Here is a 16,737-nt window from a genome sequence, read left to right as displayed (position 1 = left end):
GATAATGTGGGTTAGTTCCAGGAAGTTTACACCTGCTCTGACCTGGTGTAAAGTTGGACCACAACCTACAACATGAAAGGGAGCCCAGCCCACAACCACAGCTGAACAACAACAGATGCAATGGAGCCAACGATCATGCAGCTCGGACACCCAACAGTGCCCCGCCACCACCCCCTTGACCACCATCCCCCCTGACCCCCACCCAACAAACAAATGTGACAGCAACCTTCCGAAATATGGAACGTAACAAATAGGCTGATGTCACACAATTATAACAATCAAGATGCAGTGAGGTAGGACAAATGAGAATCACAGTCATCTATGGATTAACATATAAAACATTTTATTTAAACAAAACAACAAAATGAAAGTTGGTACAGCCATGGCGTGTCACCCCTTGACAATCTGTGAATCACAGCCTGCAAGACTAAAAGCAAGATAAGATTTTGGGTCATGTGCCCATCAAAATAGAGGGAGAGAGAGAGAGAGAGAGAGAAAGAGTGAGAGAGAAGAAGAGAGAGGAAGACAGAGAGAAAGAGAGAGAGAGAGGAAGATAGAGAGAAACAGAAAAAGTGAGAGAGAGGGGAAGAGAGAGAGAAAGAGAGAAACAGTGTGGGAGAGAGGAAGAGAAAGAGAAAGAGAGAAAGGAACAGAGAGAGAAAGAGATAAACAGTGTGGGAGAGAGGAAGAGAGAGAAAGAGTGTGGGAGAGAAGAAGATAGAGAAAAAGAGTGAGAGAGAGCTGAAGAGAGAGAAAGAGTGTGAAAGAGAGAAAGGAAGAGATGGAGAGGGAGTGCCGACACTGCAGTCAAAACCCTCACAGCTCACCTTTCCGCCACTGGTGTGTCTCCAACTACGTGCCGGGACATAGTGCAGCCCTCAAGCTCACTTATCTGAAACATAGTATACAATCAGTAATGGCAGAGTACATACAACTGCACATGCCTTCATCGCTGTCGAGCCCCTGCGCATCCATGCTGCTACACTTCATCCATTCCCTCTGCCCTGAGGTTTCTGCCGGCCACTGCACACCCAGGCTGCTGCACCCCATCCACTACCACTACCCAGAGGTGTCTGCCCACCCTTGTGCACCCAGGCTGCTGCACACTATCCACCCCCTCCGCCCAGAGATGACTGACCGCCACTGCGCAAACAAGCCTCTTTACTCACCTTCCGCCACCGGTGTGTTTCCAAGAGGGCCCACCACGTGCCGAAACAATCTCCTCAGCATTGCTGGATTCCAGGGCACAGTCCCCCAGGGCATCCTGCTGCACCGCGCCAAGGAGTCATGTCTGTTCAGACAGCTGGCTTTGGCAGAAACACAGTCCAGCTGAGCTCACAATTCAAAGAGGGTCATGATTGCCAGGATGGTGTATAGAGGTCGCGCATAATCGAAGACTGCACACCTGCTCAGCTCTGGTGGCACTAACTCAGTGGAACTCAAGTCATCACCACGTGCCGGGAGGTCTGTGTCGGGGGGGGTCGACAATCTGTGAATCACAGCCTGCAAGACAAAAAGCAAAATAAGATTGTGCATCATGTGCCCATCAAAGGAGAGAGAGAGAGAGAAAGGAGAGAAGGAGGAAGAGAGCAGAAGAGAGAGAGAAAGAAAGAGTGCGAGAGAGGAAGACAGAGAAAGAGAGAAAAAGTGAGAAAGAGAGGAAGAGAGAGAAAGAAAGAAAGTGTGAGAGAGAGAAAGGTAGAGATGGAGAGGGAGAGTGAGTGCCGATAATGTGGACAAAACCCTTACAGCTCACCTTTCCGTCACCGGGTTGTCTCCAGCCACGTGCCGGGACATACTGCAGCCCTCAAGCTCAGTCATCTGAAACATAGTATAGAATCAGTAATGGTAGAGTACATACAACTGCACACGCCTTCATCGCTGTCCCACCCCTGCGCACCCAGGCTGCTGCACCCCATCCACTCCTGCTACCAAGAGGTGTCTGCCCACCCGTTGCGCACCCAGGCTACTGCACCCCATCCAGTCCCCCCGCCCAGAGGTGTCTGCCCGCCCCTGCGCACCCAGGCTGCTGCACACCACTCACTCCCACTGCCCAGAGGTGACTGCCCGCCGCTGCGCACACAAGCCTCTCTGCTCACCTTCCGCCACCGTCGTGTGTCCAAAAGTGACTTCCATGTGCCGAAGCAACCTCCTCAGCTGTCGCTGGATTTTGTGGCACAGGCCCCCAGCGCATCCTGCTGCACTGCACCGAGGAGTCATGTCTGTACAGCCAGCTGCATTTGGTGTACACGGGGTCCAGCCGAGCTCACATTTCAAATCAGGTCTTGATTGCCAGGATGGTGAGCTCCTGATATGTATCTGGGATCCTAATAAAAAATGACGCCACTGTATCATTAATGGTTCCTTGTTATCTCAGGAAATTGAAAAAGGTGTTCTCTCACAAACAACCTCTTTAAAAGTCTATGGTCCTTATCCGTAATCATTTTGCCTCGCTCTTCTAGTAGAATTTAGCGCCACTGTATGATTGGTAGTCCTTTATTGTCTCGAACGGGTATTGGATATTCTGTCACAAGCTGCCTCTTGTTATGTATGCAGCGTCCTAATAATTTCAAAGCTCCTGGAAAATCATCTCGCTTTGTGTATATCTCTCATTCCTAATGCAGAGCACAATGGGTGCTCCTATTTAGTGATCGTTCACGACGGTGTAACCTTCTTCTTCCGGCAGCTGATGGCTGCCTGAAGAACAAGGAGCCATTAACAAAACAGTGGCATCATTTTTTATTAGGATCCCAGCTACATATCAGGAGCTCATGGATAAAAGATGACTGAAGGATTCCATTTTATGAAGTCAGGTTTTGCCAATTCATAGACATTATCGACTGTTTGCTCAGTGCACCAGTGTGTTCTCAGGAACGCCCCCTAACAACAGTCACTGATCTGTTCTCCCCTCCTTCCACCCATTATAAATCATAAAATAACAGGTTCTGAAGAAGATTGTTTATAATCAATCATTCCATTGAAACGTACATCAACCAGACAGAGTGTGACACCCAGCTATCAGCACAACAATTGAGGGTTGATTTCATCACCCTGATGTTTCCATCTGTGCATGCAGTGTTGCTCTGGGGTGTAGAGTGTGAGTGTACTGTGTGTAAGTGATATGGTTGCAGAGTAGAGAGGAGTGAGTGTGTTTTGGGGTGAGTTGAATCATTTTCATAATACTGAGCTAAAAGTGTCTTCACAGGAATTGAAATGAATTGTATTATTTGAACAGTGCAGATAGTAACATTTGTGTAAATAAATTATGACAATAATTGAAAAGACATGCACTTTTTTATAATGTGAAATACTAAAAAAGGGAAAAAGGGAAAAAATTAAATGAAATAAAATTTGTAATAATGATGTATTGTCACCAACCATGTCATGAGTGGTGTAATATGTAACATCATCACAGTGCATTGCGGGGGTGCGAGTTATAGTTAGCTCTACTAACTATAAGGGCCGAAATTCTCTGGTTTTGTACGAGTGAAATGTCCAACTAACTATAACGTACCTGAAACCTATGTTTTTTTCAGTGAATTTCTAAGGTTTTTTAAATGCTATTTTCTAACTATAACGTCCCTGAAACCTATGGTTTTTTCAGTGAATTTCTAAGATTTTTTAAATGGTAATTTCTAACTATAACGTCCCTGAAACCTATGGTTTTTTCAGTGAATTTCTAAGATGTTTTAAATGCCAATTTCTAACTATAATGTCCCTGAAACCTATGTTTTTTGTGAATATATATATATATATATATATATATATATATATATATATATATATATATATATATATATATATATATATATATATATATATATATATATATATTCACTGAAAAAAACATAGGTTTCACACCAGTTATAGTTAGGAATTAGCATTTAAAAAACCTATTAAATTCACTGACAAAACCAGTTATAGTTAGCTGGAAATTTTACTGACATAAAACCATTGAAATTCCCACGTTATAGTTAGTTGGACTCACTATAACTTGCGCGCCTGCAATGCACTGCTGATGACGTCACATATTACATCACTCATGACATGGTCAGTGACATCACTCATGACATCACTGATGACACCATCCAGTGAATGTGTGTCTTTCTGAAAAATAAATTTGTTTTATATATGTATTTGTAAAGGTCGATGGAAGAATAAATGTTTAAATAAGTGTGTAAATGGATGTTTTTTTAAAAAAAAATTGGTTGGTTAACTGGCTTATTAGGTGTATCTTAGTGAATACATATATTAGCGAGTATTGTTTAAATATTTAAATGTTTGAATCAGTGTTTCTCTTTGTGTATAAGTGGCTGCAGGGGTTGGTGACTGACTCACTGTTTGTATGTGTTTTGAAGACAGCATATGTGCAGGACTGTATGGGTGGACGAGTGTGTATATGTGTGTGTTAGTGAGTGAATGACTGTCTCACTAGTGTCTTCATTAGTAACGACATATGTTTTAATCTAGTATATGTGAGTATTGATGTATATAAGTGAGTATAGTATATATAGTGAGAGATTGTAGGAGTTCCTGTTTAAATAAGTATGTGTTTCTATAAGTGATTCTTTAAGAGAGTAAGTATGTGTAAGTTTCCTTAGAAGTAAGGTGGTAGTGTGTGTATAAATGTATATGCAAATAAATGGATGTTCAATAGTTTATGTGCATGTGTGAGTATGTGTGTGAGTAACTTTTGGATGACTGCTGATGTGTAACAGGATGTATAGGTGTATCACTACATATGATGAGTGAGCATATATATGAGTGACTATATAGAACTGATGGTGAATGAGTGGATGAGTATATAGATGGTGGAATTACTGAATTGGTTGTTGTTACTGGTTTGGGCATCTCCATGTTTTTGAAAATGTTTGTTTCTATTTTTGAATATGTGTTTCAAGCGTTACATTACACTGAAATTAGGTCTGTCACTCTGTCACAAGGATGGTGTCATCAGTGATGTCATGAGTGATGTCACTGACCATGTCATGAGTGATGTAATATGTGACGTCATCAGCAGTGCATTGCAGGCGCGCAAGTTATAGTGAGTCCAACTAACTATAACGTGGGAATTTCAATGGTTTTATGTCAGTAAAATTTCCAGCTAACTATAACTGGTTTTGTCAGTGAATTTAATAGGTTTTTTAAATGCTAATTCCTAACTATAACTGGTGTGAAACCTATGGTTTTTTCAGTGAATTTCAAAGGTTTTTTAAATGCTAATTCCTAACTATAACTGGTGTGAAACCTATGGTTTTTTCAGTGAATTTCAAAGGTTTTTTTAATGCTAATTCCTAACTATATAAGACCTGAAAGCCCACCAGGAATCTCCAGTATGCGCCAGGGGACTGCATTGCAGAGAGGTGTAATGAAGCCACAACCCTTTTTACACCTCTCTGCAACGCAGCCCCCGTGCATGTTTGAAGAGGGGAAACTAATTCCCCTTGCATACTGGGGGCCCCTGGGGGCCAATTAGCCCACCTGGAACCTCCAGTATGCGCCTGGGGCTGCATTGCAGAGGTGTAATGAGACTATGCCCCTTGTTACACCTCTCTGCAACGCAGCCCACTGCCGCGTTTGCAGAGGGGGAACTAATTCCCCTTGCATACTGGGGGTCCCTGGGGTCAACTAGTCCACCAGGAGCCTCCAGTATGCGCGAGGGAGCTGCAATGCAGAGAAGTATAATGAGGCCACACCCTTGTTACACCTCTCTGCAATGCAGGCCACTGGCTCGTTTGCAGAGGGGGGACTAATTCCCCTTGCATACTGGGGGTCCCTGGATCATATCTGCCCAAACACCGATATTCCGAACGATTGTAAATGACTTTTCTTGAGAAACATTTGGATTTGGATTATCATGTCCTATACTTTGGAATTTTTGAAAGACTGACTTTGAGGATGCTATAAATTACTCAAGTCTGCCCGAATTGTGTGGGTAAAATTGATACCTAGTCACTTTTAATAAGAATATACTTATGTCTCGTCTAACATTTGGAAGAAATATCTAGTTATATGACAACGGGATACCGACATAACTTGAAGGAAATAAGAACGCCCTGAAGAAGTTCTGTTGTACAGAACGAAACGTTTCGGCTGGCTGTGGTACATAAACTTAAGGAAAATAAAAGCATTTGAATATACACCAAGATTCAGCGCTTCAATAAGTACTCTAAGTGATATGATTTGATTGGACTCATTGTGAAAGTGGTGCTGTGCCAAACTTTGGAATATTCTCCACTACTCTCTACTACTTACTCTCTCCTGCTCTCTACTACTCACTCTCTACTGCTCTCTACTACTCACTCTACTACTTACTCTCTACTACTCTCTACTACTCACTCTCTACTACTCACTCTCTACTACTCTCTACTACTCACTCTACTATTCACTCTACTACTCTCTACTACTCACTCTGCTACTCTCTCTACTGCTCTCTACTACTCTCTACTACTCACTCTCTACTCTCTATTACTCACTCTCTACTCTCTACCTCTCTACCTCTCTCTTCTTCTCTCTCTACTAATCTCTACCTCTCTACTGCTACCTCTCTACCTCTCTACCTCTACACCTCTACCTCTCTACCTCTCTCTACACGCACACATATAGACATATATGCATATATATATGTGCATATGCATTTATATATATGTTTGTGTATGTATAAAAAAAAAAACAACTAAACATTTTTTTTTCTAAACAGCTACTTTTAAAACTGTCATTCTTTTTCCCCATGGTACGCTCCCCGGTACGCTCCCCGGTGCGCGTACCGGGCGCTCCCCCCCGCGAAAATCAAAAAAAAAAAATTTTTTTTTTTGCCCCGCGGGGCACTTTTATGGCCCCCACATCAAACCTAGGGGGTCAAGGGGGGGTCTACTCTTCCCCCTTATGGTCATTTCCCTCTTTGTTTTGGCCACCTCTCATGTCTCGATCCTACCGAGACACAAGATGGCGGCCGCTCCGGACTGTTTAGAATGTTTACAGACACCCCAGAGCCAATCAGCTTTCTGCGCGCAAGTCGCGTGGCGCGCCCGGTGCGCGTACCGGGCGCTCCCCCCGCGAAAATAAAAAAAAAAATTTTTTTTTTACCCCGCGGGGCCCTTTTATGGCCCCCACATCAAACCTAGGGGGTCAAGGGGGGGTCTACTCTGCCCCCTTATGGTCATTTCCCTCTTTGTTTTGGCCACCTCTCGTGTCTCGATCCTACCGAGACACAAGATGGCGGCCGCTCCGGACTGTTTAGAATGTTTACAGACACCCCAGAGCCAATCAGCTTTCTGCGCGCAAGTCGCGTGGCGCGCCCGGTGCGCGTACCGGTGCGCGTACCGGAGCGCTGCTATAGATATATATATTTTTTTGAACCTTAATTACTCAAAATCCACTGGAGCACATATCTTGAGACATAGCAAAGGCACATCGGGCTACCAGTCCCTACAATTTTGCCAAGTTTGGTGGAAATCCATTCAGCCGTTCGGGCTAAAAGTGAAATCGACCGCCCTATGGAAATTAACATGGGGAAAACGCGTTTTGGGACCCCCCTTTTATCTCGGCCCCCGCTTGACGAATCCCCCTCAAACTTTCAGGGAAGGACCGGAACGCCGCGAGGCCATTTTGAGGAAATCTTCAGGCAGATTCGTCAACCGGCGCCAAAGTTATTCCAAATAGAATTTTGAGATTTAACATTGAAAAAAATCCTAACTATAACTACCTACTGGCGACCGCCAGTAGGTAATATATATATATATATATATATATATATATATATATATATATATACCTTCGTGATTCCACACGCTCCTCTCCGTATGAAAAGACACGAGCCCAAATGCTCCAAAAAGTGTTTATTTTAGCAAAATGACAAAAAAGAGAAACTCAACGCGTTTCGGGAATTCTCCCTTGTTCACGAGTCAAGCTGTGTAAGTTTGGTTCAAACATTTAAACACCATGTGACATCTAAACATAAACAAAAGACTTCCGCGATTTTAAGTAAACAAAGCGGTAGCATGGGGAATGTTTTCTTTCTTAAAAGAAGTACGCTCTCAGGGCAAAAACAGGCAAACACCGAAGGTTTCTTTAGTGCTGTTTATTCCACAACGCGTTTCGCCGTGAGGACGGCTTGATCACGTGGAAAACAAATTGCAAAGCCATTGGTTATATCTATTGTCATCATAGACATAGAAACGAGACTAAACATAAGTACGTATTTGGTTAGACTCTAAGTGCATTTCACGTAATGAATACAACATGTATACCCTCAAATCGATATTTATCACGTAGTATGTAGCATCCCCAAAATTGTAAGAATCAAAATTCATGTGTAAAATCATAATTGTATGCTTCCTCAACACGATAGTAAACAAAATTGTAAACAAGATGTCATTGCATGGATTAACTTGCGGAACGTACCACAGAATCCTAATGTGCTGGAAACACGGCGTTTCTAAATTGGGGAGCATATCATATCTGCTAAGTGATGTGTCACCAGAGAATGAGCCACGAAGTCAGAAAGTGGTAGTGACATCGGGATTGACTCCCAAGACCGGGGAGTAGAGGGTTGGACCTAGATCACGTCAGTGTCGCGTCATCAAAGTACATTTGGTATTCGCAAGTGCTCAAATAAAGTATAAATTTCTACCATATAGTCTTTGCAAACCATGCAGTGCCTTTGTGCTCAAAAGAGGTGGAGAAGGGGAGTGGTCCCGTGAGGTGAAGTGCCAGTGGAGTGGGCCCCTTCTCGCGTGTTCCTAAAAGAACAAAACAAATATGTAAATTAATGCAAGTTTACAATCAGATGAAATACATTTCCTATACCCATGTTATTATACATAGGACTGAACACAAGCATAAGGTATGGAGGAAAAATAAGTTAATTATCAGCATGAAAGACAATCATAAACCGACATCAGCTATGGTAGATTACTACTCTTTAAGGTGTACTGCTAATTCCTCATCCTGGTTTAGGCCTCCCGGATCCTTGCACTGGAAGTCTATGATTAATCTTGACTCCCTTTGTCGCAATTTAAGAATCCTGTTGCCCCCTCTAGGATTTTTGGGTGTCTGTTCCAAAATTGTGTAGCTAAGGTACTTGGTATTGGAAAAGTGTTGTTCCTTAAAGTGCCTTGCCACAGGGTATTTGGGATCAAAATTTGTGATTGCTCTGGTATGTTCCAGGATCCGTTTCTTCGCCATGCTTGTGGTGCTGCCTATGTACCACTTACCACACGGGCACACTATTGCATAAATAACAAAAGTAGAGCTACATGTGAGGAAGGACTTGATTTTCTTATTTATGCCATTATAGGTGACTTCCTTGCATGCTTTGCTGTTAGCACAGGCCTTACAGTGGCCACATGGAAAAAAGCCATCTAGACCTTGTACATTGGCAGGGGGGTATATGGTGATGTCACTATGAACTAGCAAGTCCCTGATACTTTTCCCCCGTCTGTATGTTATGCTGGGTCTTTTGGGTAACTCTTTGCCAATGATATTGTCTGCTTTGAGTATATCCCAATTTTTGGTTATTACATTTTTGATTGCTTGGGAGTCACTGCTATACGTGAGGATAAGTCTCGGGCCACCTCCATCTTCCACATTGGTCTTGGGTTTGTCACAGATGGTATCAGATCTTTTTATGGCATTGGCTCTTTCCCTCGCTCTTTTGACCACCCAATTGGGATAACCTCTGGCTTTAAACCTGTCACATATGATCTCACTCTCTGCTTTATAAGCTTGGTCATTGTTACAGTTGCGCTTGGCCCGCAGTAGCTCACCAAATGGAATACTCCATTTTAAGCTCTCGGGGTGACTGCTTAGGGCATGCAAGATGCTGTTGCCAGCAGTGGCCTTGCGAAAAAGTTTGGTCTGTACAGACTCATTGACAATCTCAATTTTGACATCGAGGTACTCAATGTCAGTTTTGCTCTTAGTGCCACTGAGTATTATGCCAAGCATGTTACAATTGAGTTTATCAATAAAATCATCTGCTTCCTTCATTGTTCCTTTCCAGACAATGAAGAGATCATCTATGTACCTCAACCACATAGATACCTTCGTAAAATCCTGTTGGAAGATGGGATCTGAGCGTATGTCTTTTTCCCACTTCCCAAGGAACAGATTGGCAAAGCTCGGTGAGAAACATGAGCCCATAGCTGAGCCACTGACCTGTTTAAATAGTTCTCCATTGAACAAAAAGATGTTGTTTTTTAGGCAATACTTAATCATTTCTATAAGCATGATAGTGTGTTCCCTGTATCTCATGGATCTTCCCCTGAGGAAAAACTCACATGCTTCCACTCCCTGGTCATGATCAATTATGGTGTACAAGCTTTGGACATCTAGGGTTACCAAGATATAATCTTTTTCCCATCTTAGATTTTCTATCTTTTTCAGAAAATCTTTGGTGTCCTTAACATAACTTTCAAGTTCCATTACAAACTCCCTCAAAAATGCATCAATATATTTGGAGATTCTCTCCGATACACTCCCTCGTGATGACACTATGGGTCTCCCTGGGGGTTTAGTGGCATCCTTGTGTATCTTGGGCAGTAGATACAGTACTGGGAGAACAGGATAATCACATTTTAAATAATTATATTCATCCAAAGAAAGAATGCCTCTCTCCTTCCATTCAAATAGGAAATCCCACACACAATTTATACTTTCATGATAACATTTCCAATCAATGGGTTCATAGAATTTGTTGTCATTCAATTGCCTGTTAGCCTCTGAAATGTACATATCCCTGTCCAGCAGGACAATATTGCCTCCTTTGTCCGCAGGGCGTATGACTATTGTCTCATCAGCCATCAGGGTTTTTATGGCTTGTCTTTGTTTGTAACTCATGTTGGGTTGTTCCCTCAGTTTGTATTTGTGATGTTTCTGTCTAAAATCATTGAGGCTTTTGTTCACACACTCGTGAAAAGTGTCTATGTTATCATGTGGTAAGGTGGGAAGAAAGTTTGACTTATTTTTGAAGGCAGTGTTGGCTGTAGTGTTGGTGCAAATGTCTAGTTCTGAAAGCAATTGTGTGGTGCTGCAAGCCTCTTCTTCCTGCATTTCATTAATACCTAGATCCATAACAACATTTAAGGTCTCACTGTCTCCAATGTCAAAATTGTAAGTATCATTACTTTCAGGATCTTTCACAAAAGGTCCCTGATCACCTTTCAGTTTGTACCATTTGTTCAGTTTGAGTTTTCTTGTAAATTTAAATAAGTCTATTCTGTTGTCGGTATAGCTGGAAGGATATGAGGGACAGAATGACAAACCTAGACATAGGGTTCTTTTTTCAATCATATTCAGTTTTCTTTTAGACAAGTTAACTATGGTCATGTTTACCATTTCGTCATCCATTAGTATTTCCTTTTGTTGGCACGTCCTCTGCTTGTTCCCACTGCGCCACGACCCTTGTCTTTTTTGCCATCGTTGTCTGATTCGTGTTCTCCTGTTTGTTCGTTTCCCCATTCCGCGTCCTCTTCCGCGTGTTCCTCTCCCACGTCCTCGGGGTTTCGGTACCGGGGTCTCCCGCGTTGTTTGACGCCCCCTTCTTAGAGTCCGGTATTCGTCTAAAAAAGTCAGCTGCTTTTTTCCTTTCGCAGGGGTCACGGTAATTAGGGAAACATCCGATTCACTCCCACTTGTGATATTGGCTTCTGTTGTCACGTTCCTGTTGTCCCCGGCTTCCTCCATAAGACTGGTGCCGGTGGTATCATTTTTGTATAAATGATCGTACTTGTGACTAAACGTGAGTATTCTTCCGCTGTCATAATCAGCATAGTCGCGGTTGAGTTTTCTTTCTTTCCTTGCTTTGATTTCCTCTTCATGTTTAGTTAGTCTTTCTTGAATGGGTTTAAGTTTTGCGTTCAAACTTTCAGCTTCCATAGCTTTATTGAGGTCTTCCATGATTCCTTTTATTTCCTTAATGAGTTCCTCTCGGTCCAGCCACGCGTACTTTATTAAGATTTCAAGCATTCTGCGAGAGCTGTTTGCAGAGTTTGTGGACCACTCCTCTAACATTAAGGGATTTGGTTTCTCGTACGTTGGTGTGGTAAATATGCGTAGTCCTCTTGGAACCATGTTTTGATCTAAGTAGTGTTGCAATGATGTAGCCTCCCACCATTTGGTGACCTCAGTTTTCTTCAACTTCTCGTATTGTTTGAGTTTTTGTTCAATGGGTTCCAAAGTCGTGGTCGGTTCATTAGTTTTAGTTGAATTGTTAGAAATTGTTTTTCTTGCAAACATAGTTTTTGCAGCTTTCATGCGTTCTTCGTCCTCCTCCATGTTGGAAAACCTTATTAAACAGCACAAGAATGATGTTGCTTTTCAGGTGTGTGCCTGTCTGCCCCCCCAGTCCAAATGCCGGGTTCCTTCTGCCAAAGATAATTCAGTAATCAGGAAAACAGGTACTGTAAGTTTGTACGCACGTTTAGATCTGCGTAAATGTTTTTGTAGTTTGTAAGGTGTGTCGGAGTCCGTTATACCCCCCGTGAGGTCCAAGCGGCAAATGGTAGTGTCTCCCGCTGCCCGGAGTGTGTGAGTGGCCGCAGACAACCTCCGTTGTCTCACAACTTCCCCCACCCTGAGGACGGAAAGCCACTAACCCCGCTCACCTTCAACCGGGTAACTTTCGGCGGACGTGCACTTCCTTCTTTTCAAACTGTTCCCCGTCACAATCACAAAGGCCGGTCAGGGCGGGATCCTCCGTAACAATTTGTTCAACAGAAAACTCCTTCTGGACCCTAGGTGACCCGTGGAAGGTGGCGTACGTGTCGGCGGATTCTGTGGTACGTTCCGCAAGTTAATCCATGCAATGACATCTTGTTTACAATTTTGTTTACTATCGTGTTGAGGAAGCATACAATTATGATTTTACACATGAATTTTGATTCTTACAATTTTGGGGATGCTACATACTACGTGATAAATATCGATTTGAGGGTATACATGTTGTATTCATTACGTGAAATGCACTTAGAGTCTAACCAAATACGTACTTATGTTTAGTCTCGTTTCTATGTCTATGATGACAATAGATATAACCAATGGCTTTGCAATTTGTTTTCCACGTGATCAAGCCGTCCTCACGGCGAAACGCGTTGTGGAATAAACAGCACTAAAGAAACCTTCGGTGTTTGCCTGTTTTTGCCCTGAGAGCGTACTTCATTGACTGTGTGCCTTTTGGAATTGATTCGAGTCGGCTTCACTCCGCCGACACGTACGCCACCTTCCACGGGTCACCTGGGGTCCAGAAGGAGTTTTCTGTTGAACAAATTGTTACGGAGGATCCCGCCCTGACCGGCCTTTGTGATTGTGACGGGGAACAGTTTGAAAAGAAGGAAGTGCACGTCCGCCGAAAGTTACCCGGTTGAAGGTGAGCGGGGTTAGTGGCTTTCCGTCCTCAGGGTGGGGGAAGTTGTGAGACAACGGAGGTTGTCTGCGGCCACTCACACACTCCGGGGCAGCGGGAGACACTACCATTTGCCGCTTGGACCTCACGGGGGGTATAACGGACTCCGACACACCTTACAAACTACAAAAACATTTACGCAGATCTAAACGTGCGTACAAACTTACAGTACCTGTTTTCCTGATTACTGAATTATCTTTGGCAGAAGGAACCCGGCATTTGGACTGGGGGGGCAGACAGGCACACACCTGAAAAGCAACATCATTCTTGTGCTGTTTAATAAGGTTTTCCAACATGGAGGAGGACGAAGAACGCATGAAAGCTGCAAAAACTATGTTTGCAAGAAAAACAATTTCTAACAATTCAACTAAAACTAATGAACCGACCACGACTTTGGAACCCATTGAACAAAAACTCAAACAATACGAGAAGTTGAAGAAAACTGAGGTCACCAAATGGTGGGAGGCTACATCATTGCAACACTACTTAGATCAAAACATGGTTCCAAGAGGACTACGCATATTTACCACACCAACGTACGAGAAACCAAATCCCTCAATGTTAGAGGAGTGGTCCACAAACTCTGCAAACAGCTCTCGCAGAATGCTTGAAATCTTAATAAAGTACGCGTGGCTGGACCGAGAGGAACTCATTAAGGAAATAAAAGGAATCATGGAAGACCTCAATAAAGCTATGGAAGCTGAAAGTTTGAACGCAAAACTTAAACCCATTCAAGAAAGACTAACTAAATATGAAGAGGAAATCAAAGCAAGGAAAGAAAGAAAACTCAACCGCGACTATGCTGATTATGACAGCGGAAGAATACTCACGTTTAGTCACAAGTACGATCATTTATACAAAAATGATTCCACCGGCACCAGTCTTATAGAGGAAGTCGGGGACAACAGGAACGTGACAACAGAAGCCAATATCACAAGTGGGAGTGAATCGGATGTTTCCCTAATTACCGTGACCCCTGCGAAAGGAAAAAAGCAGCTGACTTTTTTAGACGAATACCGGACTCTAAGAAGGGGGCGTCAAACAACGCGGGAGACCCCGGTACCGAAACCCCGAGGACGTGGGAGAGGAACACGCGGAAGAGGACGCGGAAGGGGAAACGAACAAACAGGAGAACACGAATCAGACAACGATGGCAAAAAAGACAAGGGTCGTGGCGCAGTGGGAACAAGCAGAGGACGTGCCAACAAAAGGAAATACTAATGGATGACGAAATGGTAAACATGACCATAGTTAACTTGTCTAAAAGAAAACTGAATATGATTGAAAAAAGAACCCTATGTCTAGGTTTGTCATTCTGTCCCTCATATCCTTCCAGCTATACCGACAACAGAATAGACTTATTTAAATTTACAAGAAAACTCAAACTGAACAAATGGTACAAACTGAAAGGTGATCAGGGACCTTTTGTGAAAGATCCTGAAAGTAATGATACTTACAATTTTGACATTGGAGACAGTGAGACCTTAAATGTTGTTATGGATCTAGGTATTAATGAAATGCAGGAAGAAGAGGCTTGCAGCACCACACAATTGCTTTCAGAACTAGACATTTGCACCAACACTACAGCCAACACTGCCTTCAAAAATAAGTCAAACTTTCTTCCCACCTTACCACATGATAACATAGACACTTTTCACGAGTGTGTGAACAAAAGCCTCAATGATTTTAGACAGAAACATCACAAATACAAACTGAGGGAACAACCCAACATGAGTTACAAACAAAGACAAGCCATAAAAACTCTGATGGCTGATGAGACAATAGTCATACGCCCTGCGGACAAAGGAGGCAATATTGTCCTGCTGGACAGGGATATGTACATTTCAGAGGCTAACAGGCAATTGAATGACAACAAATTCTATGAACCCATTGATTGGAAATGTTATCATGAAAGTATAAATTGTGTGTGGGATTTCCTATTTGAATGGAAGGAGAGAGGCATTCTTTCTTTGGATGAATATAATTATTTAAAATGTGATTATCCTGTTCTCCCAGTACTGTATCTACTGCCCAAGATACACAAGGATGCCACTAAACCCCCAGGGAGACCCATAGTGTCATCACGAGGGAGTGTATCGGAGAGAATCTCCAAATATATTGATGCATTTTTGAGGGAGTTTGTAATGGAACTTGAAAGTTATGTTAAGGACACCAAAGATTTTCTGAAAAAGATAGAAAATCTAAGATGGGAAAAAGATTATATCTTGGTAACCCTAGATGTCCAAAGCTTGTACACCATAATTGATCATGACCAGGGAGTGGAAGCATGTGAGTTTTTCCTCAGGGGAAGATCCATGAGATACAGGGAACACACTATCATGCTTATAGAAATGATTAAGTATTGCCTAAAAAACAACATCTTTTTGTTCAATGGAGAACTATTTAAACAGGTCAGTGGCTCAGCTATGGGCTCATGTTTCTCACCGAGCTTTGCCAATCTGTTCCTTGGGAAGTGGGAAAAAGACATACGCTCAGATCCCATCTTCCAACAGGATTTTACGAAGGTATCTATGTGGTTGAGGTACATAGATGATCTCTTCATTGTCTGGAAAGGAACAATGAAGGATGCAGATGATTTTATTGATAAACTCAATTGTAACATGCTTGGCATAATACTCAGTGGCACTAAGAGCAAAACTGACATTGAGTACCTCGATGTCAAAATTGAGATTGTCAATGAGTCTGTACAGACCAAACTTTTTCGCAAGGCCACTGCTGGCAACAGCATTTTGCATGCCCTAAGCAGTCACCCCGAGAGCTTAAAATGGAGTATTCCATTTGGTGAGCTACTGCGGGCCAAGCGCAACTGTAACAATGACCAAGCTTATAAAGCAGAGAGTGAGATCATATGTGACAGGTTTAAAGCCAGAGGTTATCCCAATTGGGTGGTCAAAAGAGCGAGGGAAAGAGCCAATGCCATAAAAAGATCTGATACCATCTGTGACAAACCCAAGACCAATGTGGAAGATGGAGGTGGCCCGAGACTTATCCTCACGTATAGCAGTGACTCCCAAGCAATCAAAAAGGTAATAACCAAAAAATTGGGATATACTCAAAGCAGACAATATCATTGGCAAAGAGTTACCCAAAAGACCCAGCATAACATACAGACGGGGGAAAAGTATCAGGGACTTGCTAGTTCATAGTGACATCACCATATACCCCCCTGCCAATGTACAAGGTCTAGATGGCTTTTTTCCATGTGGCCACTGTAAGGCCTGTGCTAACAGCAAAGCATGCAAGGAAGTCACCTATAATGGCATAAATAAGAAAATCAACTCCTTCCTCACATGTAGCTCTACTTTTGTTATTTA

Source organism: Lissotriton vulgaris, chromosome 5 (assembly GCF_964263255.1).
Source record: "Lissotriton vulgaris chromosome 5, aLisVul1.2, whole genome shotgun sequence".
Taxonomy (NCBI): domain Eukaryota; kingdom Metazoa; phylum Chordata; class Amphibia; order Caudata; family Salamandridae; genus Lissotriton; species Lissotriton vulgaris.
Note: the sequence above shows the minus strand (reverse complement) of the source record.